The sequence below is a fragment of the Mus caroli genome, chromosome 1 (genome assembly GCF_900094665.2).
Source record: "Mus caroli chromosome 1, CAROLI_EIJ_v1.1, whole genome shotgun sequence".
In the NCBI taxonomy this organism is placed as follows: domain Eukaryota; kingdom Metazoa; phylum Chordata; class Mammalia; order Rodentia; family Muridae; genus Mus; species Mus caroli.
In genome coordinates, this window is record NC_034570.1 from 74,492,364 (window position 1) to 74,516,731 (window position 24,368).

The 24,368-nt window shown below is 38.4% G+C and overlaps 1 protein-coding gene across 4 annotated transcripts in view; it reads left to right on the forward strand.

The window, feature by feature from the left end:
- Positions 1 to 24,368, forward strand: part of Nyap2 (neuronal tyrosine-phosphorylated phosphoinositide-3-kinase adaptor 2) — a 265,902-nt gene that overhangs the window by 169,630 nt on the left and 71,904 nt on the right. The window lies entirely within an intron of this gene.

The window sequence follows — 24,368 nt, forward strand, 5'->3', positions numbered from 1 at the left end:
CCATTGGGGGCCCTGTGATCCATCCAATAGCTGACTGTGAGCATCCACTTCTGTGTTTGCTAGGCCCTGGCATAGTCTCATAAGAGACAGCTATATCAGGGTCCTTTCAGCAAAATCTTGTTAGTGTATGCAATGGTGTCAGCGTTTGAAAGCTGATTATATGAACACATGCAATTATTTTAAAATTATTTCAAGAATTGAATTAAAAATCAATTTCATCTTAGATACACAAAACCACAACTATGTATATATGTAACCTTAACATCTCAAATAACTCACAAATCCACACACTCACAATGCTTGGGAGCAATCTGTCGATAGAGCAGTCATCTGAATTCAGACAGTTTTTGCCTGCAGGGATATTTGACAATGTTAGTGTTTAGTAAAAATGTTGGTTGATCCTAGAATGTTGCTCTGTTTACAACACAGAACCTGGGGTCTTAGAGAGTATTAGATAGTACACACCAAAAGGTAGATCCTTACCCAGTAATGTATTTAGACTAAAACAGGAAAACATGAAGAAGTGGTTTACTGTAAAATACAAAGTTCTTCTGTGAGAGTATCAGGAGGCTCACGGAGGATTGATAAAACTACTGGGTTTTCTCCCTACCTATCAGCTTCCCAGAGCATCAGTAACACCTCCAACTGGCAGCTGGGCCAATTAGCTAGAAAAACTGTGCAAAAGAGACAATTAACTAATGAAGTTATTTCAGGAGAAAAAATTCTATCTGTTAATATCATTCCATGTGCCGTGTATCAGAGGCAGCACTATCTGATTTTGAAAGGACTGTGCATGCTTCAACAGCAAAGCATGTGAATGTTCGAGTGACCCAGAGTCCTTTGCAGCCTTTGGGAGCCAAGTGCTGGGTTCCTTTCCCGTAATCCATCACTGTGTTTCAACCCTTCAGGGAGTCATGCTCTGAGTTTAACTGGCCTTGACAATTTTCATTCTACATAAATGGGAGGGAAGTAAAATGAGGAGTAGGAACAAATAATCAAAATTTTAATTTTCTTTGACTTTAAAGGAAACTAGAAAAAATATTACTTGGTGATCAAGAAAAAATCATTAGTGCTCTTAGAAACATTAGGTGGTGAACAAGAACCAAAAATGTTAGTAAGTAGAAGCGAGTTGGTAGCTGTCTCTGCATTACCTCCAGTGACCTCTTCCTTCCTTTACCCTAGCCTGACAGGGTTTGTAGGTTCCTGCTGATGTCAAAAGCACAGAATGAGGGACACAAAGTAGTGAAAGATTCATGACCTGGGTGTACGGTTTTTATAAAATAATATTCCAGGATTATTTTCCATTTCAGGGATAAATTAAGATTGCTATCCTCCTTTCTTTCCCCTTTGCTCATTTGAAAAGTAATTTTAAATCATTTAATCTAAAAAAAAAAAAATTATGGTTTTGGTTTTAATCAGTTAAAGAAAGAAATGTAAAATATTTTCTTCATTTACATTTCCAATGCTATCCCTAAAGTCCCCCTAATTAAAATAAATAAATAAATAAATAAATAAATAGAAATAATGCTACATGAACACAACTAAAAAAAAAAAAGAAAAAAAAAAGAAATGTCCTCCATAGACTTACGTATTTGAACGCACTTGGTGCATAGTTGGTGGCCTCGTTCGGGAAGATTGTTGGAACTTAAGGAGATGGAGCCCTGCTGGAGAAAGTACATCACTAGAGATGGGCGTTGGGGGTTGATAGCCTTGACTCACTTCCTGTTCTCTCTCGCCATTTCCTTGATACAGATGAAAGTGTGACTTCTGTGATCCCAGCTTCTACAACAATGCTGTAGCTTTCCCTTCAGAACCACAGACTGAATAAACTCTTTCTTAATGAAATGTAGAATAGAATTTATGATTTTAAATATTACTTTTAATAATCTTAAAAAACCACATTTTCTAAGTTTGTTGTTTGTTGCTGTGCTAAGTCTCACTGACAAAAGGTAACTTAGGGAGGGGAAGGGTCCACTTAGCCTCAACTTCTAGGTCACAGTCCCACACTGAAGGATGTCAAGGCAGGAATTGGAGGCAGGAACCTGATGGAAGGCCTACTTGTTTTACCAGCATTGATTCTTCTACACCCCAGGACCACCTAGTAAGGCATCCCAATGGAGGTGGCATGCCACTCATAATGAAAAGTTCCCTTCGGAATCAATTAACAACCAAGAAAGTCCCTCACAGGGCTGGAGAGATGGCCCAGTTACACTTGTTTCTCTCCCAGAGAACCCAAGTTCAGCTTCCAGCATTCACATTACAACTAACTTTAATTCTAATTGCAGGGAAGCTGATGCCCTCTTCTGGCCTCCATGAGCACCAGACACATGCAGACAAAACACTCACACTCAAGATAAAAATAAGTAAATCTTTAAAATATTTCCTCACAAACTAGCTCACAAACTAACCTGATAAAGACCGTCAAGTTTTCAGTAGTGACCTCTCACATGATGCTTGGACTTCAGAAATCCAGTATTTCTTGTCCTTGAATGCTGATAGCATGGTCACCACTGTACAATAGCTTGGTAGCCCATGACTACTCCAAGGGAAACTAATACACCGATGCTAAGGAAGTGGCTCAGCAGGTACTAGAGCTTGGAACACAAGCAAGACAACCTGTATTCAGATCCCCGGCACCCATGTACAACACTGGGATTGGGTTCCTTTAAAGCTAATGCTTTGAGCATCAGAGAAAGGAGGATCCCTGAGATGTGTTGTTCATCAGTCAACCTCCTGGTGCAGTGAAAGGAGTCTGTCTTAGGGGCATAAAGCATTGAGTGACAGAGACGAGATATCCAATGCCTTCCTCTGGCCTCGGCAAGCGCACACACACACACATACACACACACACACACACACACACACACACACACATGATGTATCATACACTTGCAAACAATAACAATAGCAGCAACAACAAAACAGCTGAAGGTAACAACAGTCTCACAACACATAATGCCAAAACTGACTCTGGTAAACCAAAGTCCAACAGCCCCTTAGTGACTGCTCTCAAAGCCACCTTTATGTCCTTAGATTGTGAATCCATCCACTCAGACACTCAAAAATTAGAAAGCAAACAATATAGTGTGTTAAGAATGTGCTGGTCTATTTAATCAGGCTTATTTTAAAGTTAAAAAAAGAAAAAAAATTTCTGTTCAGGATGATAGGGTTAAGGGAAGAATAGCGAAAATTCCTTGATTTTGAAAATTCACGTGCCTCCTTGGTTAATTGAGATGGTGACATTGTCTGTTTTCCTCATGCAGTTTATCCTGGAATTACGGTTCAGAATCACTGAAGAAAACATAATTTCATAAATAATTGCTTACCTTTCTGGGGGGTTCGCTGCAGCTGCCTTTGATTGATGCAAGCAGACATGTTTATCCCTAGTGTTTACATTCACTGGCTGCTGAATCTTTAAGTGCAATTTCTTGTCAGCAATTTAACCAGCAATTCTCTCCATTAAGAAGAGCCCTTGATGCTTTAGACTCTAAAATCCAGTCACATTGTCAATTCAGAAATAAACTACAGTGGTCTATTTACAAAAAAAGACTCTCTGTCATGCCTAAGTTACACAGGTGAAATATACTACAACTGATTTCCTTCCTTCTTGTTCAGTCGGATGAAACAGAAAATTTATTAGAGGGGTTTCATTTACTAGGTGGATTTTGAAAGCTTTGACAAATATAATTAATTAACTTCCACATTAGGTAAGAGGCTTCCCTGATGTATGGCCTCTACTTAACTAAAAGATCTACAGTTTTAGAACAAGACCAGATGTCAATAGCAGCTTCCAAATAGCCCAACTGAAGGAGACGGAGCTGGAGTTCCCTTTGGAATCCCTGGTTAGACACAAACCACACCCAAGCACGTTTTCACAGAAAGATCCTTTATTAAGTGGGGATGAAAAGGTAAGGTGGCTGCTTTCTCACTCAGACAAAATGAACAGCAACCAATATCCTTGGAGGTTTAATTTTTAAGAAGAGAAAAAAGGGGACGCCTGTATTAGAAAGGTCTAGAAGGCAGTGGTATAATTTGACTGAGAATTAATTAGGTGAACCAAAGGGGGCTTTTGATTTCTGCCCTCAGTACTTTGATAGCGGGATTTTGGTAGTCAGCCTCGGGAGGATGAAGTGGCCAAATATCTGAATAGATCTTGGAGTCTAGCTTTAGGAATGTAAACAGCTTTCAGCAAGGCAGATGGGATGGTGGAGAAGGGCAAGATAGGCTAGAGCCATACTCCCCATAAGACAGTGTCAATTTCACTATGGAACTCTACCCAGAACCCCTCAACTTAAAATTTTATAATGATAATGCCTTCATATACGTTCCTTGAACTTCTGTGATGATTTGTAGCTTATTCTAATGTCTCATAATTTTAAAAACATATTAAGACAAAAGACAGGTAGGACAAGGCTATATACCTCATAGTCCTTTTATTTCCTGTAATATTTGGTGTACTGTGTATTTCTCAGAACCAAAGTATGGTATATTTTTATTGAACTTGAGTGAATATGCATTACAACTTGAGAAAGCTGTTGAACTCAAGCAGAAGAAATCATATAAAAATGTATAACCATTAAGCTTTTTTTAAAAGTAGGCTTCTATGACCTAGAAAATGTCACATTGAAATCAATACAGTCATTCAATAGGAGAAGTGAGGTTGAATGTTTAATCCATTGTTTGCACTCTTAAGTGGCATGATTTAGAGAGCCAGTCTATTTCAGACATATTTAACTGGGATAAAAAATTATAAAGACCATAGCTATGAAGCATTTAAATGTGAGCCATTCTGAGGATGTCAGATCAGCATCAGCCTCTGAACCAATGAGTAAGTTGTGAAAACTGATCCCTTTTGGATGTTTAGATTTTTTTTAAAAGGTTGAATTTATAAAAGAAAGTAAGAGATTATCACTTTAAAAAAAAAGGAATTCCAATGTGCTTAACACTATGAATTATTGAGCACAAATAGGAAAAGAATGAAAACCAATTCAAGGAAGACATTTAATCTCTTTGAGGTAGCACAGAAACCCAGAGAACCATTATGATCAGCCACTAGCTGGTGTGTGTGTGTGTGTGTGTGTGTGTGTGTGTGTTCATGTATTCTCAGAGAAAACTGAGTTCACTTATAAAACACTTTCTAAGCCTTATTTTACATATTTTTTAAAAATCATTTTTCCAGAAATTTGTAAATGAGTAACAATTCCAAATTTAATAAGGTGTCTGTAGCAGTGCATGGTGATTCGTGGTTGAAGCAAGCTCATTATTGCAGCTTGCTGATGGAAGTTAGGTTAATTAAACATTCCACTCCTTCTAGAAAAGCCAATCAACTGGAGAATCTGGGCCATGGCTATTCCCAAAGGAAAGGAATGAATGTCCTAATGAGTACCTGAAAGGAGAGGGAGGAGTGTTGGTGACATGGATTTTGAATCTGTGCATACTATCAAGCTGGGTATACACAAAAATAAATAAATAAATAAATAAATAAATAAATAAATAAATAAATAAATAAACTGACCTAAGGTGGGGGTGGGGAACTTACATGGGACTGCAATGGAGACATCTGAGCTTTTCCTGTGACCACTGATAACCCAGGAAAAACTTTCCCCTACATTTTCTACTGTTTCAATTTTAGCTGCATTCAGTAACATTTTTCCATTTTCTCCCTGCATCTTCCTGTTATAAATGGGATTAATATGACCAAACAAGAAGGAATAAGGAAGAAGAACGAACCAACAGCTTTAAAAGCTCCGGGTAGTTAATGGTTGGCTGGGGAAGGGGAGTCGTGTTCCTCAATGGTAGCTGCTTCAAGCTGCCCTTCCTTAAGTTAAAAAACAAAAAATACCCACATCCATGTCCATTCATGTAACATTAATTAAATGCAATCACATGTGCCTGCATGTGCACACATGTACACACACACACACACACACAACAAAGGGAGGGCATGTTGGAAAAAAGAAGGGATTCAGAAGGAATGGAGTTGAGAGAGGATAATGTGATCAATGTGCACGATGCATAATATATACATATTTACATATATGTGTATTCTTATTAATGAATAAAAAATAAAAAATAATAATAGTAATAATTTTAGACAAGTATAGATTGGAACATGACATCCGTTTATTGTCTAACATGGACCCTCCCATGGTACTCTGGGTGGATACTTCCATCATGACTTTGTGTTCTCATGACATAACTAAACTCTCTAAATGGTTAGAAGGATTTAGCTGTCAGCAACCCCCAAAAGAGTGAGCAGAGAGGTGAGCTGAAGCACTGCTTTGTTCGTGTATCATATTCTGGATGTCAAATTTGCCTTTACACGTGCACTCTAATTTTACTGTTTTGACTGATTAGTTTTTAGGCCACTTACTGGTGATTAGCATCCAGAAAGAGCTGTCAGAAGACGAAAAGCTTGTCAGCGGGAAAATGGACTGAGGCATTTCACATGTGGGGAATTCAAACAGATCACCTCAAAATGTTCCTCTACTTCTTTATTGTTAATCTTCCTTGAATGCTGATGAATTCATTTTGGTTGTTGCGGGAAATACATTACAAATGAAACTGGCACGTTTCCTGCGTTTGTACCTCTGCCCCAGTGGCCTGGCTGGCCATGCACTGGAGAGCAATGGCCGACCTCGTGAGATCTGACTCAGAACACAATCTCTCCACCCAGCTTGCTAGGTTCCCAGTGGTGGATCGTTACCACGCCAAACCCGTGCTTCAAATCCCCCGTGCCCTTTGTGGTACACCTCAGGCAGACCCACACTTTGCCACTGTACCCGGATGAGCCACCCCGTGAAGGAAAACACAACACAAACTTAGTTATGAAAGGATGGTAACTCGATCGTTGGGCACAGCAACTAAAATCCTAATCTTGTAGCCTTATTAAATCTAATCCTCCAATGGCGAATCCTGATGGATCCACCATTAAAACCAGGAGACACTTGTAATTACATCTTGTCCTCATGCTATCCCAATTCAAAAGGTCTAACTCTCTTCTCCTCCTTCTCTTCCTCTGTCCAACCCCGTAGTCCCTCCTACTCACCCAGTGTTTGCTCCTTTATTCATTAGGAGATTGGTTCACAAGAAGTCACCTGAGTACATGACTCACTCCTTGTCTGCAGCCCCTCCTTGGAGAACAAAATAAACATCAAAATACAAACAGCATCAGGCCCATCCACAACAACAGGTTAATAAAAGATTCCTTTAATGTATCAGTAAGAAATAAAAGGGAAGAAAAGAAAAGAAAAGAGAAAATTAAATAAAATAAAATGTTAATTCTATATCTAGCAATGGGTCTTCACTCAAGGGCATGCTCTCTATGTGGTATCTACAGCTCACCTCTTCCATTCCACCTTAACTGCAGCTCCTGTCTACTCAAACTAAATCATATAAACCTATTTGTTCTCTGACTGTGATCTGTTTTACATCTTCATTCCCTTAACTCTTGCCCTGGTTAGTTTTTCTGAACTAGAGAAATGTTAACCCAGAAAGCAAGAATGTGAGGAATTGTGTCTATCACATTGTCCTTGGAGCATGGATGTGGGCATCTTCTTACTTGTTAATTAACATAGGAGGGCCCAGCCCACTGTGGGCAATGCCTTCCATAGGCAGGTAGGTGTGAGCACTATAAACATGTAGCAGAGTAAGCCAGAGGAAATGAGCCAATAAGTAGCTTTCCTGTATGATCTTTTGCTTGAGTTCCTATCTTAACTTTTCTCAGTGATTGATTATGACACAACATTGTAAGCTGAATAAACCGTTTCCTCATCCAAGTTGTTTTGGTCAGTGCAACAGACAGCAAATTAATGTATCTGACTTGTCATTTGTTACCTGTTACTACCCATGCCATAGAACATCCTCTTTCTTGTTTAACTCTATACTTCTTTCCTTTATGCAAGCGCTTTTCCTCTACTTATGTGTTATAAGTTATTCTGGCATAAAACTGATAGTGTTGTATGATGTAGGTGTAAAGGTATGATTTGGTCAAGCTGAGTAGTTTTACTGTAAGAGCTAGCACTCTTTCTAGATCAGGGATGTCTTTAAGATGTGTGTTGATCCCAATGACTGACTGGATGAATGGGCAGGGAATGAATAAACCTAATTACATAGCAAGTTTTTGAATTTAAGTATCATATGCTGTACTCATTCCTATGCACAGTCTTCAGGAATGTATTTTATAGTATATTAGTATATTACATTGTCATTTGATACTGGAGTTATGATTTTTTTCAAATCTAAACTTTCAAAGAGCAGTGTAAAGTATCATCATGATTATGAAGTATTGAAACCCTACTTTTAACAGGGATCCAAGATGAACAGTAGTTAAGGTAGTTAAGGACCAAATATTCCAGTAAATACCAATAGAAGACTCAGGTTTAAATAATTTATGCCTAGTTTACATACACATAATTTATACATCTAAATGTTAAAAAGTTTTATTATCTAAAAGGAGAATCAGAACAATTACATAGTGAGAGATGATAACAACAGTCAGTCAGCAACACAAATGAAAACAAATACTTTTTGGTCTCAGGTCAAATAAGAGTTAATATAAATTCTATCAACAATAGCAGTACACAGGATTTCACCAGAATGTGCTGGAAGCAGTCTTTGTAGTTGGTGAACTTAGCTGGGCCACAGGTAGCATTGAGTATGGCCTGTTTAGTGTTTCAGTTTTAGAAAATTGAAAATGAAAAAACAATAGAAAAAATAAGAATGAATATTCATTTTCATGAGTTTGTCTAAAAATTTATTTGTTGGGCTAGTTTTAAAACTACCTTAATGTGATCTAAGATTGTTTGGGGACTCAAATTATGTATGGATACAATTGTCTGTCTGTATGCATATATTTGTGCCTCTGTGTGTGTGTATGTGTGTGTGTGTACATGTGGGTAAAGGAGTAACATTTCAATGTTCTGGGGCATCATATAGATTTCCATCTAACTGCTGTTATTTTAAGGTAAACTTCTACAGCCACAGATTTTTGATTTGTTTTGTTTTTTGTTTGTTTTGTTTTTAGTTTACCTTAATGATTGTTGCAATTAAAAAAAATGGAGTTCTTGCCTCTTGTTCTCTTGCTCCTTCTTGATCCCTTTCTCTCCCCATTCCCTTCCCCGTCTCTCCACGTGGTCATGGCCAGCCTCTACTTCTCAACTTTTTCCTTCTCTCTGTCTTTCTCTGCCTCTACTACCCTCTTAACTTCCCCCCCCCCATGCCCTGAATAAATTCTATTCTATTCTTAAATACATGGAAGCAGCTTATTAAACATTAATGTACTTTAAGTGGAGACTCACAGGGCCCCAGATCTATCTGGAAAGAATATGCAGTTCACTGTAAAAGACTGAGATGAAGCTGAGCATGGTGGCACACACCTTTAATCCCAGCACTCGGGAGGCAGAGGCAGGTGGATTTCTGAGTTCTAGGCCAGCCTGGTCTACAAAGTGAGTTCCAGGACAGCCAGGGCTATACAGAGAAACCCTGTCTTGAAAAACCGAAAAAAAAAAAAAAAAAAAAAAAAAAAAAAGACTGAGATGAAACAGAATGAGATCTGCCAGAGATGCTTGCTATTGTCTGTGCACCATGCTCCTTAGTTAGATAAAGAAAGAGAGGAGGAGCCTGGCCAACAGGTCCAAGAGGCCTTATCTAAAGGACTTGGGATCAGCAATGTGCTTATCTTTGGGATTTATTTTTGGATTTTGGAATATTCGTATGTATGTCAAGCTATCTTGGGCAAGGACCCTAAACTTAATATAAAATTCCTTTGTTTCATTAAAAAAAAAAAAAACTCAGCCATTGTCTGCACCCACGGGAACTGTGCAGCTTACAGGATGCTGAATGAAATCTAAGTCTTCAAGATAGGAGGAGCAGAGGGAGGGGAAGGAAGATGGAGAGGTAGATAATAAGAGAGAGATAGAGGGAGGTGGGATACGGAGGAGGGAGGTGGAGGGAGGAGAAGGGAGGAGGAGGGAAAGAGAGAGGAAAGAGGGAAGGGGAGGGAGGTAGATGACCATCATACAGATGGAACCACTTTCCCTTGCAAATAGCAGCTCTGAGAATAAGCAGGCTGTCTCCTTACATACGGGTCCAAACCGTAACTTGCTAGGGTTATGACAATCACAGAGATCCAACTGTTGATATGTTCTTCAAATAGCAAACCTGTATTTACTTTCTTTTATTTTGCTTACATTAAATGCCCCACCCCTATTTTCCAAACTTAAGCTTAGAATTTCAAAACCAAAGCTCTCAGAAAAACTAACAAGAGCTCCAATTTTATTTTAAAATGTGTGTGCCACACACAAAGGCATCCTAAATACAGCAAGTTGGGCACACCAAGGCTTTATGACACATGGCCTTCCAGAATAATATTTATTAGGACAAAGCTCCAGATGCAAAAGCAGTTGGGGAAATCCTTGTCCATTTGCTCATTTTATTTAATTTTTTTTTAACTTCCATGGTTTTCCCCGCTATGGCTTTATCCAGATGCTCATTAAGCAGAAACTTGCTTTACGCATCAATTTTTAATATGCACCCTTCACAGTAAAATGGAACCTGCAGCACAAGGCTTCCCCAGTTAAAAGAGGTCCTGACCTAGTTCCTTGTGAAATCAATGGAGAGTTTCAAAGAGCTGGTAAACAGCTGACATTTAAGGGAGCCAGCTCATAATCTGTGTTGGTGTTAAATATGTTTCCCTGGCTTAGGTTATCAGTTCTCTCCTCCCTATCGTCTTCCCTCCCCCAACTCCCTTTCATCTCCTCCCCTTACTTTTCTCCCACTCCTCATCCCTCTGCCTTTCCTTCATGCTACTCTAACACCTGAGAAGGCTACAGTAACTGTGGAGTCCTAGAAGTGAAGTCATACCACAATTATGGGTCCCCCGGGAGTAGTGAGCTCAGAGACATATGGTTTCTAATTAAGTCTGACGCTGAAGGAGAACAAGAGTCTAAGCCCTCTGCTCCTTTCACATAACCATATCGCAGGTGAATTTCAGCTATTTAGTGTCCCAAGGTCTGCAGAGTAGGAACAAGATCAGCACTAGCTAGATGGAGAAGTAATGGTGTTTCTCTTCTGAGGAGTAAATAGAGTCTACATCGAAGCAGGAGCTCCCTTATAGGGGAGCATGTAAGGTGCCCATCAAAGGGTAATGAGCACTCACACAGAGGGTTAGTATGAAACTCTTTGCCTTAGATCCTGGAGTTTAGCCTCCTTCTAAACTTCATCTTAATGAATCTAGATTGAGAGACTGATAGGGAAAAGAGGGGAATTCAGCTACTAAGCCCATCTATGAAAGGCGTCTTCAAAGGCCCAGTGATTTCTGTTATAGCTGAAAGGCAAACATCAAAGGTAGGAATCAGCTTTATTGCTTGTCATTTGTTTATGCTAATCCTATGACCCACATAAATACAAGTACACATGTTTATATACTGTGGTAAAGTCTATGGAACATTCAACTTATGATTTTAATACTTTTAAGTATATAATTGGATACCAGTCAGTAAATTACCACAGTATGCAACCATCAACATTGAATAGCTCCAGAGATATCTTTGCTGTTACGGCTGGTGATGTTGTTGTTGTTGTTGTTGCTGCTGCAGCTGCTGCTACTGCTTTCATCTTATTCTTGTTCTTTCTGAACTGAAATTCCACTTCACAAAACAATAACCACTAGTCTTGTCTTGACATAATTCCAATAATTGTTCTGGTTTTTCAGACCATTCTGGCTAACTCAAATAAATGTAACCATACATTTTTTTCCTTTTGTGCCTGAAATACTTTGCTCAGCTCAATGTCTTCCAGACTCAACCCTGAAGGGTTTCCTTTCTTTTTAAGATCCATGCATATAGCACTGTTATCTGGACATTCATCAGGGCTCTATGGGATACTTCCAGCTCCTCACGGTGCTACCAGTGCTGTGAGGAACCTGGACACACAATGATCTAATTGGACCGAAACTTCAGCCTTTGAGAATGGAAGAAGTTCCTGGGTCATGTAGCAATTCTGCTTCATTTCTGAGGAACTTGCAGACTTTCTGAAGTGACTAGAATTTTTTATCCCCACCAGTGATGTACAATTCTGTCTTAATTCCTCCAGTCTTGCAATCTCTTCTTAATTTATTTTTTTAGAAATCTTACTCATTATGAAGTTTAGTATTTCAGATTTGAGTTGTATGTCCATAATGATTAATAATGCTGATCATTCTGTATGTATTTATTATCCATTAATATATCATCCTTAGAGGAATATATACTCGCAATATTCTCTATTTAAAGTTGTATGGTTTGGGCATGTGAAGGTGTTGAGTCATGGACATTATATAGATAATCCAGGTATTGTGTGTGTGTGTGTGTGTGTGTGTGTGTGTGTGTGTATTAAGTATGAAATCACACACACACATGCAGAAGCCAGAGAACATTCTCTTCCTTAGTCCCTCAAAATGACGTGTCTTTTCATTCACTCAGAATCACTGTTTGAGCAAGGTTGGTTGACCAGCTTCTTAAATCCACCATCTTTGCTCCTAACACTAGGGTTCAGGCATCAATGGCCATGCATAGCATTTTACATGAGTGCTGAGGATTTGAACCCAGGTCCTCCTACTTGTACAGCAAGTGCTCTTATTCACTGGGCCATCTCCTCAGCTCCTAGTATGGTATTAAGTCCTTATCAGATCCATGGCTGCTTGTAACTAGTGCCCTCACTCCATTGCCTGTCCTTCCATCCTGCTGATTGGCCCTATTCATTCCTATGCTTCCCAGTTTGCATTAATTCTAACTTATTTACTTTTGTTGCTCCTGTCTTATTGTTAAACTCAAACTTTTTTTTCAAGTGTCATTTAAAATTTCCTCTTATTTTTTCCTTGAGCATCACAATGTACGACAATCTTTAAAAAATGAGATGAAGACTGGAGTTATATCTCTCAGAGAGAACACTATTCTGGGGAAAAACGTGGTGAACAAAATCTTTTGTTGCACAGACAAGTGCAGGGAATAGGATGGACAGCTGGCTTAAGACTGAACACCTTAGGAACCAGTCTGGTTCTCTTTCTCCCAGTGTATCTTTCTGTTTTTCCTGGACTCAGAAGCTCATGTCTGCATCCACCAGGAAGGTCTGAATATATATAGTCTTGGCCTCATCTGAACAGTTTTGAGTTGCAAGCACTGTACCTCAATCCTGCCAATGTCTTTTTCTTTGTAACTTTTTTTTTAAGTTTTTTCTTCCTAGTCTTTTCTTTTTTAACCTATGAACATAAAACTCAAAGACTGAATAACAGAACCCTCGTACACCTTTTTTTTCATCAATCAGACTGATTTTGCCCCCAAAGAAGTCTGTTACTAATTACGAAGAAAGATAAGACAGAATTAAAAATTTAGTGACATCAGACATGAGGCTGACCTCTAGAGAACAGCATTTCCAGACACAGAAGGACCTTTCTACATATGAACTCACAGCAACCGGGACAAAATATACAAGACTTACACACACAAAAATGCAGCATGAGAGAGAGAAAGTGGGCAGGAAAGCCTATCCCTGGGTGAGGAGCCTTTCATTGGCTGATTTCATAAGCAAGAGTCCTGCATGAATGTGTGCATTTGTATGTGTATACTTGTGTGTGTGTGTGTGTGTGTGTGTGTGTGTGTGTGTGTGTGTGTGCACGTGAACATGTGTGTATATGGAGGGGGTTAAGAAAGAGAAAGGCAGAGACAGAGAAAGTGAGCATGAAATTGCTGGCTGTGGTATAGGAGTAGATCTAGAAGGATTTGGAGAATAAATGTGATCAAAATAGATGGAATGACAGTCTCAAAGAATTATTATCACTATTAATATCACAGGGCCTCAACTCTACAAAAAGAACTACAGGCAACCAAGGAACCCGAGAGTAAAAGAAATACTTTTCTCTACAGAAGATTATACTAACTGGATATCCAATTCCAAATGATTATACATGAAAACATACATACAAGTAATGCTATACACATTGAGAAGGTTATATTTATGTATTTAAGAATATATATATATATATATACCCACACATAGATATATATATGCATACATCTCTCTAACAAATATTAATGACTAATGAATAAAGAGGCTATGAATTTGAAAGAGAGCAAGAAAGATATATGGGAGGCTTTGTAGGGAGTAAAAAAGGAGAAATTATGTAATTATAATCATGAAAGATAAATATTGCTTACATATCTATATTTTTCCATTGCTTTGGCTGGTAGGTTGATTTTTATCTTAAGTATGTTCATTTAAAATGTCCTTTTGTGGAGAAATATCAAATCAGGTTAACATCCCTGTTGATTTTTATGTGTATTTATTCCATTAGATACTCTGGCATATCTTATGGTCCTAGAATGGTTCCAAAACACCAAGACATTTTTCAACCACATTTTCTAGAAAACTCATAAATTGAAATAGGAAAAACACAGTTCTGTGTAAATTTCGGTCTGGAGACAGCAGTTGTATTATCACTGGAGAGGTTATTGTTTCCTTTATCTCCCTCAAATATGGCCATTAGTAATTGTGATTCTAGTACCAGCCACTTGTTCCTTTGCTTTGGCAGCCATAAAAAGTTCTGCTTACTGTTCTGGGTGGGGTGCCGTTCTTCTTAGCATTTGATGTTTGCTTTGGAAACATTTATGAGTATATTTTCAGAGTCACATCTTTCAGGAAGAAAAGAAGTGATATTTTTCTTCTCATATATTAATATTTTTAGTGCTCGAATGTTTCTAATTCTTTTAGGATGGGGGTTTTGTCCCATCTGTCTGTTAAAATGATTTGAGGCTTAATTAAATTTGATTGCACCTGTGCATACATTCAACTACCCACACACTTCCCACTTGCCAGAGGAAAAACCTTGACTTTCCTTCAAAATTAAAACAATTGAACTATGACCTTTCTTTTAAAAATGCATAGGCATGCAAGACTGAAAATCTGGGAAATGATAAGTGAGATGCATCTTGTCTGTCTTAGGCCACATGCATACATTATCTCATAATGGTTGTCATCGACGTCATGGAGTTGTCTTCTTTGCAGAGTTGGTCTGCTCCCCCCCCAACACACACACACATTGAGATAACAAAGCTGAAGCAACCGATGAACTAATCAGAAACCATTCACACCACTATATTGCTTTGTATGTCCTTAGACTTGGCAGCCTTATCTCGCCTTATATAAGAATTGGAAGGTTAATCATAACAGACATAAATTATGGAAATTATCTTTAATTTTAAAGTAATCAAGCATTTTCCTTCTCTTCCTACTCCATTCTAAAGGGGGGAAAAAGTTCTTAAAAATGTGAGATAGACCAGCTCCTAAGGTTTATACTTTTTCCATTCTCTTGAGCAAAAGAGGATAATTAGGATAATTTTATCTAAAAATAGCTAAGACCATAGAAGAAAAGGACCCAACCAAGTTAACAATCCAAATTATTTTAAACAGTGATAAAATTTTCCCATAATATTAAACAGTGGCTCTGAATCTTCACATTAGAAGTAATAAAGAGTTTTTTAAAACACCCATACTGAGGACCAACTCTAGAAATTTCAATTTAATTGTAGCGTGTGAAGTGCTTAAAAAAGAAATTATCGCCAAGCCTTTCCAATATGCATTCAGGAATCAGAGTGTCTAATGTAGCCTATAGTCTAGCACTTAGCCTGAGAATACTGGATTTGAAGACACTTTGAGTCTCAACGCCTCATTTACAGATAAGCACATGGATGCACAGAAGAGGACAGTGGTCTGCCCAAGGCCTGAATGTTAATAAGGAGCTAAGTCCAAACTGGCATTCAGGGGCTTATAATTCTCAAGGTATTTCTCAACATCGTCACTATAACATACTTTGGCTGGCACTCCCCACATCATAGTTCTCAGGGGGTGGGCTCTTCACACACAGTTCCCACATTTCAGGTGTTAATTCATATTCTGCATTATTAATATAGGTTTTATATCCTCCAAGAACATTTAGGTCATTTCTAAATTATAATATTAATCTATGCAACAGGAACCTTGGTTATGATTCCTAAATACTTACTAGCAATTTCCAATACAGAATAACTTAGTCTCGATGATATGGAAAATCACGCTCCAGCACCAAAGTCCTATCTTCTAGCTTTCAAAATATTTTTTAAGAGTCCTTACTTCCATTCCCTAGTCTTTTTCTTTGTCTCCTACTGTTCAAAGGATTGTTCTGCTTTGATCACTTAAAAGTAGACAAAAAAAGGAGAGGGTAGACAGAGGCATCAGTATAATCTCCATTTTTCCTTATCAAAAAATCATTCTTTGACTTTAACGATAATTATTGTACTGTTTTCCTCGTGACACTAGTGAGAAGAAACTCTTCAAATGAAGCCAAATATTTTTGAATTTCTTAAAGAAGAATAACCAAAATTGCAGCCTTAAATTTTCTTTAATCTGTTCATCTCCTTGCTAAATCTCCAGAGTTTTGCTCCATTTCATCTATACTTTAGTTGCTAGATTGTCCTGGATATAGAGAGTAGCTAAAAGCATTCTGTACAAACACCCATCCTGTATATAAAACACATATCTTTAGTCTAGGCAAGAAACTATTCAACTGTTTAAAATTTTTATTAGAAAAGACTAGCTTTGTAGTTCAAAAAACGAAGGAAATTAGTAGGGGGACATGCACAGAAAACAAGACTTCTGCAATGGAGTTGGGTTTCCATGAATCCTAATTCCAAACAAATAGGAATTCTTCTTTTTTGCAAATTGCCATAAGTCTACCTGCATTAAATATAAACATTAAACGTTGTTTGTAAAGGTGAAACACCAGTAAATGATTAGTAGTTCTGCCTCTTGGCATCTTAGGAGTACACAAACTATTGCAAAGGATAGGCTAGAACTGGGTGGCCTACTCATGGTCAGGCAAAGACACTTGAGTTTCACGAGGACAGAGATAAAGCAGACATGATCATGACTTGGGTAACTACATATGCTTTCATTTTGATCGACTTGCTTAATTCTCTTGGGTAGAATTTTCTTTAAAAGGAATAACCGTCTTTCTCTGTTTATCAAAAATACTGTAGCCTCCTTAAAAAAATCTATTATCTTCATGAGATAGGATTTTAGATCAGCATCCTGGTTTTCAGGTGTGCTGGGCTATCCAGGGCTTGCTTTGATGTGAGAACTGAGTTCTGATGGTGCCAAAGTATACTGGCTTCTTTTGCTCATTTATATGCCAGCTCAAATACAAGTTCTTCAACTAGACATGTATTTTCAGCAGGAAAAGAACATATTGTGGGTCCCAAAACCTTGCCCCTTTACCTGACTTTTGAAAGTCTGGCCTATGCTGTTTGATTTTGCTGGACATTTCTCATGTTTTAACTTACCTTCTTTCTATGTGTCTGGGTATTGATTCATATACAGCAGTGACTTTCTGGGAGAAAGGATGGCCAAAGATCTGGACATCATTATCTCAGAACTACTCATGCAGGAAGTTCTGGGTCCTGCAACATCAGGAGCAATGTAGTTGAACCTAGAGTCTAACTGACACAGACACATGGCTTCACGGACTTCTCACTCCATGATGAAGATGCAATAGAAAAGGAATTAGAGCTCAAATCCTCACAGAGTGATGCCAAGGGAGGAGGGTACAACTGAGATCAAATATATGAAATCAAGTGATAGTAACATTAAATAAGTGTGATGGAACTTGAGATTTGCAATGGACTTTAGAAGTGGTCCAGTATGGTATTACACAACGCAGTCAGAAATGAAGAAATACTATCCTAGAAAGAAAAGATAGTGCACCAAAGTAGTAAAGTCAACACAGTGTTTACAGTCAGCCCAAGTGGAGGTCATATCTACCCCTAATTGCTCACCAATCAGGTGTTTCTCGGTAGTAAAATCGGAGTGAGCTTTGATTTCCTTGTCATTAATATGAGGATGATGAAGTCACACGGCAGTGACAATCTCCACTTAGGTATCTTATCAGAATGTGACTTCTGTATTACTTTATGTAACTTTGCTTTTTCTGTCTTAAAGAGTCCCTGTCTCATGGTGGTCATGGTGTCAGTTCACTGTTTAATTGATCAAAATTAGAATTCTTGATTTGAAAATGTCTAGATAGATGGAGCAAGGCATTTTAGAGGGAGGCATATTTTTAGGCAGAGTCATAGCACTACGGAAGCCTTAGCTACTTTGCTTTTCTCTATAACTGTCACAGAGGTCCAGGCATGTGACAATTAGAGGGGTGCTTAGGAACATTTTTATTTCACTTCTATCATGCTTATTTGGGAAATCTAAAATATTAATATTGCTTCCTCTGATTCACAGACTACCTCCTACAGATCACCACAAGCCCACACCAGCACATTTCCTTAATATGTAGTTTATGAGTTATTGAACTACCTATTTGCTGCTAGTTGGATGGACAACTATAAAAAATTGGGTGTATGGTACCATCCTCGTTCAAGTTCCTGTATATAATACATGTAAAATATTCCAGCATATCTATTGTCTATTTGATATAAACTTATTAAAACCATGGCATCTAAAGTACATCTTAAATATTCATCAGAGATTATACATTTCAAGAAGACATTTTCCTAGAGTTAAGGCAAGGAGGAAAATGATATTGAAACACTGAGCTTTCTGTGTATGTTGTAGGCTGGCATGGTGAGTATCTGTCCATCTGGATCATGTCAAATGTACAAAGAAGCAAGGATAATGTTTGAGAATCAGTTTCCTCCACTCCTGCGGGTGTCTGGGATCTAACTTAAGCCTTCCAGCTTGTGCTGCAAGGGCCATCCTGACAGCCAAAAGTGCTGACATTTATTTGTCAACCTAGCTAATATCATTGATCTTCAATTTTCCTGTTGGTATACTTGGAAAAATCTTTTCTTTTATTAGAAATTCAACAATGTTACATTTAGACTGCTTTTTACAGAGGAGGAAGAATAAGTACTAACATGTTAGGTTCTGGGCTAGGATAGTCCAAATGCTACAAAAATAACTAACTCCAAAATGAATGGTTTAAGGCAATACCATGGGTCCATGGATCAGGCATGTTCCAGGCCAAACTTTTATCACAGATGAAGTGACAATCAATTAATAGATTAAAAGATGAGCTTCTGTTAATGGGAAACTCCATGTGTAGGGTCTGCTAGCTCTTTTTAGACCTCAACAAATTTCATAATGCAGGAGAAGGCATAGCCTAACGATGCTGTGGGATCTTTCAGGAGCACAATTGGAAGAAATGGTCACCACTCCCTCATCTACTACTGGTTAGAATGGTGTTATGTCACTTTTTATGTTACAAAGAGTGCTGAAGAGACAGATTCAGTTCATAGCCAGAGAGAAGGGCAAGTGGATTTTTGTGAGTAGTCTGTGCCTAAAGATCTTCTTAGCTTTCATGCCAGGAACACAAAGGCAAGTGTAAGTGGCATTATTTGAACATATTGCCCTTAGCCCTGCACTTTTAGGCTTTCTTGAGGCAAGCTTTACCATAATAATTAGATACTTCTATGTTGCTTGGTGATCTTGGTGAATGGTCTTTAGATACAGATAACTTGGTTGTTATGCCTCAGGATAACTGTCACAGCCTTAAATCATCTGCTTATAGAACTACATAATTTCTTTAAGGACAAATGTGGTCCACATAGAAGAATAAGTAAAATTTCCTGTTAAATAATTGTTAAATTAATTCCACTGCACCCATGGGAAAGAGAACAATTGATTTTTAAGTCAGCAGAGTGCTGAGCTAAGCCATGCCATGGGATGCTGGTTCCCTATGAGGTTGTTGCCAATTGTTTTGTGTGCTTGGGTGAGTTGCACAGGGACTTTGAGGTGCTCACCCTGCTTCAGAAGGTTAGAGTTGGTTTAGGGCTCAAACTCAACTGATTGAGTGCTTGAGTAGTGTGCACAAAGCACGGGGTTCATCTCCAGTATCTCATATATCTTGATATGGTGCATACCTGTAATCTCAGCACTTGAGAAGTAGAGATGGAAAACCCAGTGCAAGGTCCGTGCCTACATAGCAGGTTGATCAGCAACCATGGGATACATTAGATCCATCTTTAAGAAAAAAAAATCTAATTAGGCTTTGGTGCATAATAAACTCTGCTTCAGCATGCCTCTTCTTGTAGAGTAAGGTATTACTCCAACCACCTTCTTAAAAACAAACTCGGACTTTCTGATTCATTTCAAACCATCAGATCTGCAGTCATCTGAACTGTTGTTCTCTTTCTGTATATATATATATTTGAAGAGTAGGCATTCTTTGGATGTCAAAATTGACCCCTAATGACAGGTTCACACAAGAGTGAAGGAATGATGAGAAACAAAAATTTGCCCCTGATCCCCACTGCCCTTTGATTGTGGAGACAGGGGAGTTTTTGCTCTGTTCCCCTAGAGTTACAGAAATTGAGATGACAGGGTCACAGAAGGCCCTCCTGCTTGTCTAGACTCGTAGGTAAACTGTCTCTGTCTGGCAGCACTCAGCTCCACACAGCACTGTTTTGAAAGACACAATAACATGCAATTAGAGTTCAGGTTAGGGTCACATAGAGAATGAGAGTTCATTTGTGTTGTAACAAAGACATGACCAAGGGGAAGCAATGGAGCTCACTATGGATTTACCAGGGTATTTATCACAAAAAAAAAACAAACAAACAAACAAACCCAGACAGAAGCTAAGAAGCTGCTTCAGAAACAAGCATACTGCTATGATTGGGATGTGTCCCTAAATCATCTATCAGTAGCAATGATGTGTGAGGTCTTCAGAACTTTTCTGTGAATGCTGTGAATCGATTAATCATCATGTAGATTAATTATCATGAGAGGGTATTTCTTATAAAAGAGTAAGTTTGCTTCTTGCTATCTCTCTATATTTGTCCTCTCCTCTTCTCTCATTGCCTTCTGTCCCTCTCTCCCTCCTTTCCTCCCTCTCTCTCTCTCCCTCCCTTCCTCCTTCCCTCTCTCCCTCTATCCCTCTCTCCCTCCCTTCCTCCCTTCTTGCTTGTTCTCTTTCCATTCTACCTTAAAGAGATGATGACACACTGAAGTCTCCCAGTAGTTGTGAGCCTTCCAGTCTTGGAGTTTCAGGCTGTAGAAATATGAGAAAAAAGTATCTATACTATATCAATGATCTGGTGAGCATTAGCACAGTCGTTTCTTGAATGAATATGTGTGCAGAACACAGAATCTGTAGAGAGTTTCCATATACTGTATAAGAAGGATCTTATGGATAGTTTATGTTACTAGATTCAATACTGGTTTCAAACAACATTAAAATATTTGGATATGAGTAGTTGTCCTTACTTCCTGAATAGATTTCTTTGAGCCTGCAATATTTCTTAACTGCATAGTTCTCACTGCAATTGTCTTAGTCCAATAAGTTTAATGGTCCACTTCCCACAGGTCTCTTTTTGACAGTAATTTTGAGGAGTTCTATATTTTAACAAGAAAACTTACTTGGTTTTTGAAAGCAGTTCAATATGTACACAGGAAACAGATTATTACAAAATAAAGGTTCAAGAATACACTTATGATTTTCTTACTTAATAAATTGTCTCTGCCTTCTAATTGAGAGGTATGCATGAAGGTACACACATTCAATCCTGAACATCACAAAGTCTTCAATCATTTTGTTTCTCTAAATTCACCTGCCAACATTCACTGAAAAGAACCCTTGGCACTTACAAACAGAGAAAGACACAAAGAAGAAAAATAATGTTCCTCTTTGTTTCTGAAGCTGCATTGGGCTATTAAATAGTTGAGGCTTGGGGACTAAATGACACTCCACTGAGATCTGCAGTGGAGTAATTTGAATAAGAACAAAGAGGCTGACTTTGTAGGAGATGCCTTCACACAAATCTTCTCCTTTCATATTTAAAATGTCTGAAACTATGGTATTGGATGCAGCTTTAAATTTGTGCTCTTTATCCCCTTATTTATATTTGGGCAAGTTCCAACTCTAGGGGCTCTTGTATATGTGACAGGTTATTAGAGAGAAGTTGGCAGAAGAAAGGGAAAAAGAGAGAGACAGGAAGGAAGAGACAGAGGGAAGGAAGGGACTCTTGTTTCATATGCACATTACAGCACAGGTTGGATTTCTCTGTGGAAGAGACACTCAGGTGAAAGAGAAGGGCCCTTGGATTTGAGGCCATTCCAAAGTCAGAGTTACATTTTGTTTGAGACTGTTAATAAACAACTAGAGAATGGTTATGTTGATCTTGTCTGGTGCTAATTTAATTCCATTTGTCTCAGAGCACTGAGGAGCAAATGTTGGTTAAATGGCCTTGTTCTAATGATTATGATTAAATATGTTATCATTAAAATATTTTGACTTTCTTACATTTGAGTGCAGTGTAGCCGTAATCTAACTTTGTAACAGGTGTCTTTAGAGACATGGGCTCTCTTGCTGTTAGTTTGGACTACCATTCTGGTTTGTTCCTATCATACAATGCAATTCTTATAATTATATAGCTGTGTCACTTCTTGGAACTGGAAGGGGCCAGAGCAGTGTGAAAATAAAAGAAGACCAGACAGATGAGAACAAAGAGGCTGTTTATTCAGGGCTATCATTTGGCAGACAGGCACAGCAGGCAGAGGAATGGGAGAGCAGAGCAGCAAAAAAAAATGTGAAATTAAATCTGGCCCACAGGTGCTTTCCTATCATCTAGCTTTCGTGTAAACAATTGCACCCCTACTTAACAGCATCCCCTTGTGCAAATAGCAGAGTATTGACCCATCATTTCAGCCAATCACAGGCTGCAGCTACCACAGCATGTCCAAATCAAGCCTTATAGCAGTGCGTGCTATTTCTGTCCACCATTTCCCTTTTCTGTCTATAATTACTGCTTGCTCATACTGCCAACTGGAGCCCTGTAAGGCCCTAAGAACCCTGACCACTGCTGCTCAATACGTAGAAGCCTGTACATTCCCCTCATACAGCAAGATAATGGGGAACCAAACAGGACATTAGTGATCAAGCCTGTTGCAAGCTGTTGAATATTTGAAGTTAAATAGAAAGCCAAGAAGACAAAAACACATTTTAAAATTATTATTGTTTTTCAAAAATCTTTATGTGAATTAAACTTCTAATTTGATAAATTTTATTATCATCATCATCCCCATCAGTGATCAGATTTAAAAAAAAAAACACTACCAAGCTCATGTCACTTTATTACATTCACTGTCATTTGATTCTCTGGTTTTATTAGAAATATTGTATTGCCTATACATAGTAGAAAGATGTTTGAAGAGCTGAAAAACCTGCTTTGTAAATTAAGTAAAGTAATTAATAAACAGGATGCTTACTGCTACGGGCACCAGTTCTAAGAACACAAAACCAAACCAAACCAAACAAAAATGAAACAACAGCAACAGCAAAGAGCCAAGCATGTGGCTTTCAAAACTTTGGGGTTTGTGGGGAAATTAGACATGTGGGAAGATACTTGAGTATGCTAATATACAGATGACCAGAAGGCATGGCCAATGGAGTGGGGAAGCTTCAGAAGCCATTGAGATTAAGTGACTGTGTGTGAGTTCATTTGCTCAGCTAGAGCAAAGACAACATTTAAAGTTTGTCAGAGCAGCAGAGGTTGACATTGTAGAAGGCAGCAGGAGTGGAGGACAGTGACAGAGGCTACGGCCATATTGACATTGTTCCTTGAGTGCAATGATTATGGGTATCATCTCAGAGAGGAAGGAGAGGCCAATGTGTCAGAGACTCTTAAAGGAACTCATTTATTGGTTCATGAGCAGGAGACTCCTCAAAGTATTTCTGTCAGGAGTACCTTGTGGTCACATGTGCATTATAAATGGATGGTGTGTCTTGTACCTTGGGGTGTGGCAGGCAAAGTCAAGGAAGCCGATTGTGATGAATCAAGAGACATAATTATAGCTTGAATTAGGCTTGTTGAAGTAGACTTGATACCAAGTAGACAAGGGTGAATAAAGACTAAGAAACAGTAAGTAGATTCTTTTGACTGACAGGTTTAGATTTGAGATCTGGCAGTTAAAGACGAGAAGAGGTAATTTCTTAGCGCAGATGAATGGATAGACAGGAAAAGCCATTAGATGAGTGAACATATCCTTACACTACCTAGAATGTTAAATCTGTGTATCTATGAGGCATACATTTGATAATGAATCTAAAACCAAAGAGAAAAAGCTTGTCTTTTGATGAAGAGTAGAAAATCATTAAGAATTAAATGACTTTGTTGTTGTTGAAACCATAAGGATAAAGATCATACAAATAATCTACAGTGAATGACAGCAGTGTCTCAGCTAGTGACTTAGGGCAGACCAGTGAATAAAGAATGTGTTGAGCTCTTCCGGTCAGAAAAGCACCTGGGCAGCTGGGGCGCAGGGTCTGCTGACACTCGCCAGCTACCCACAAC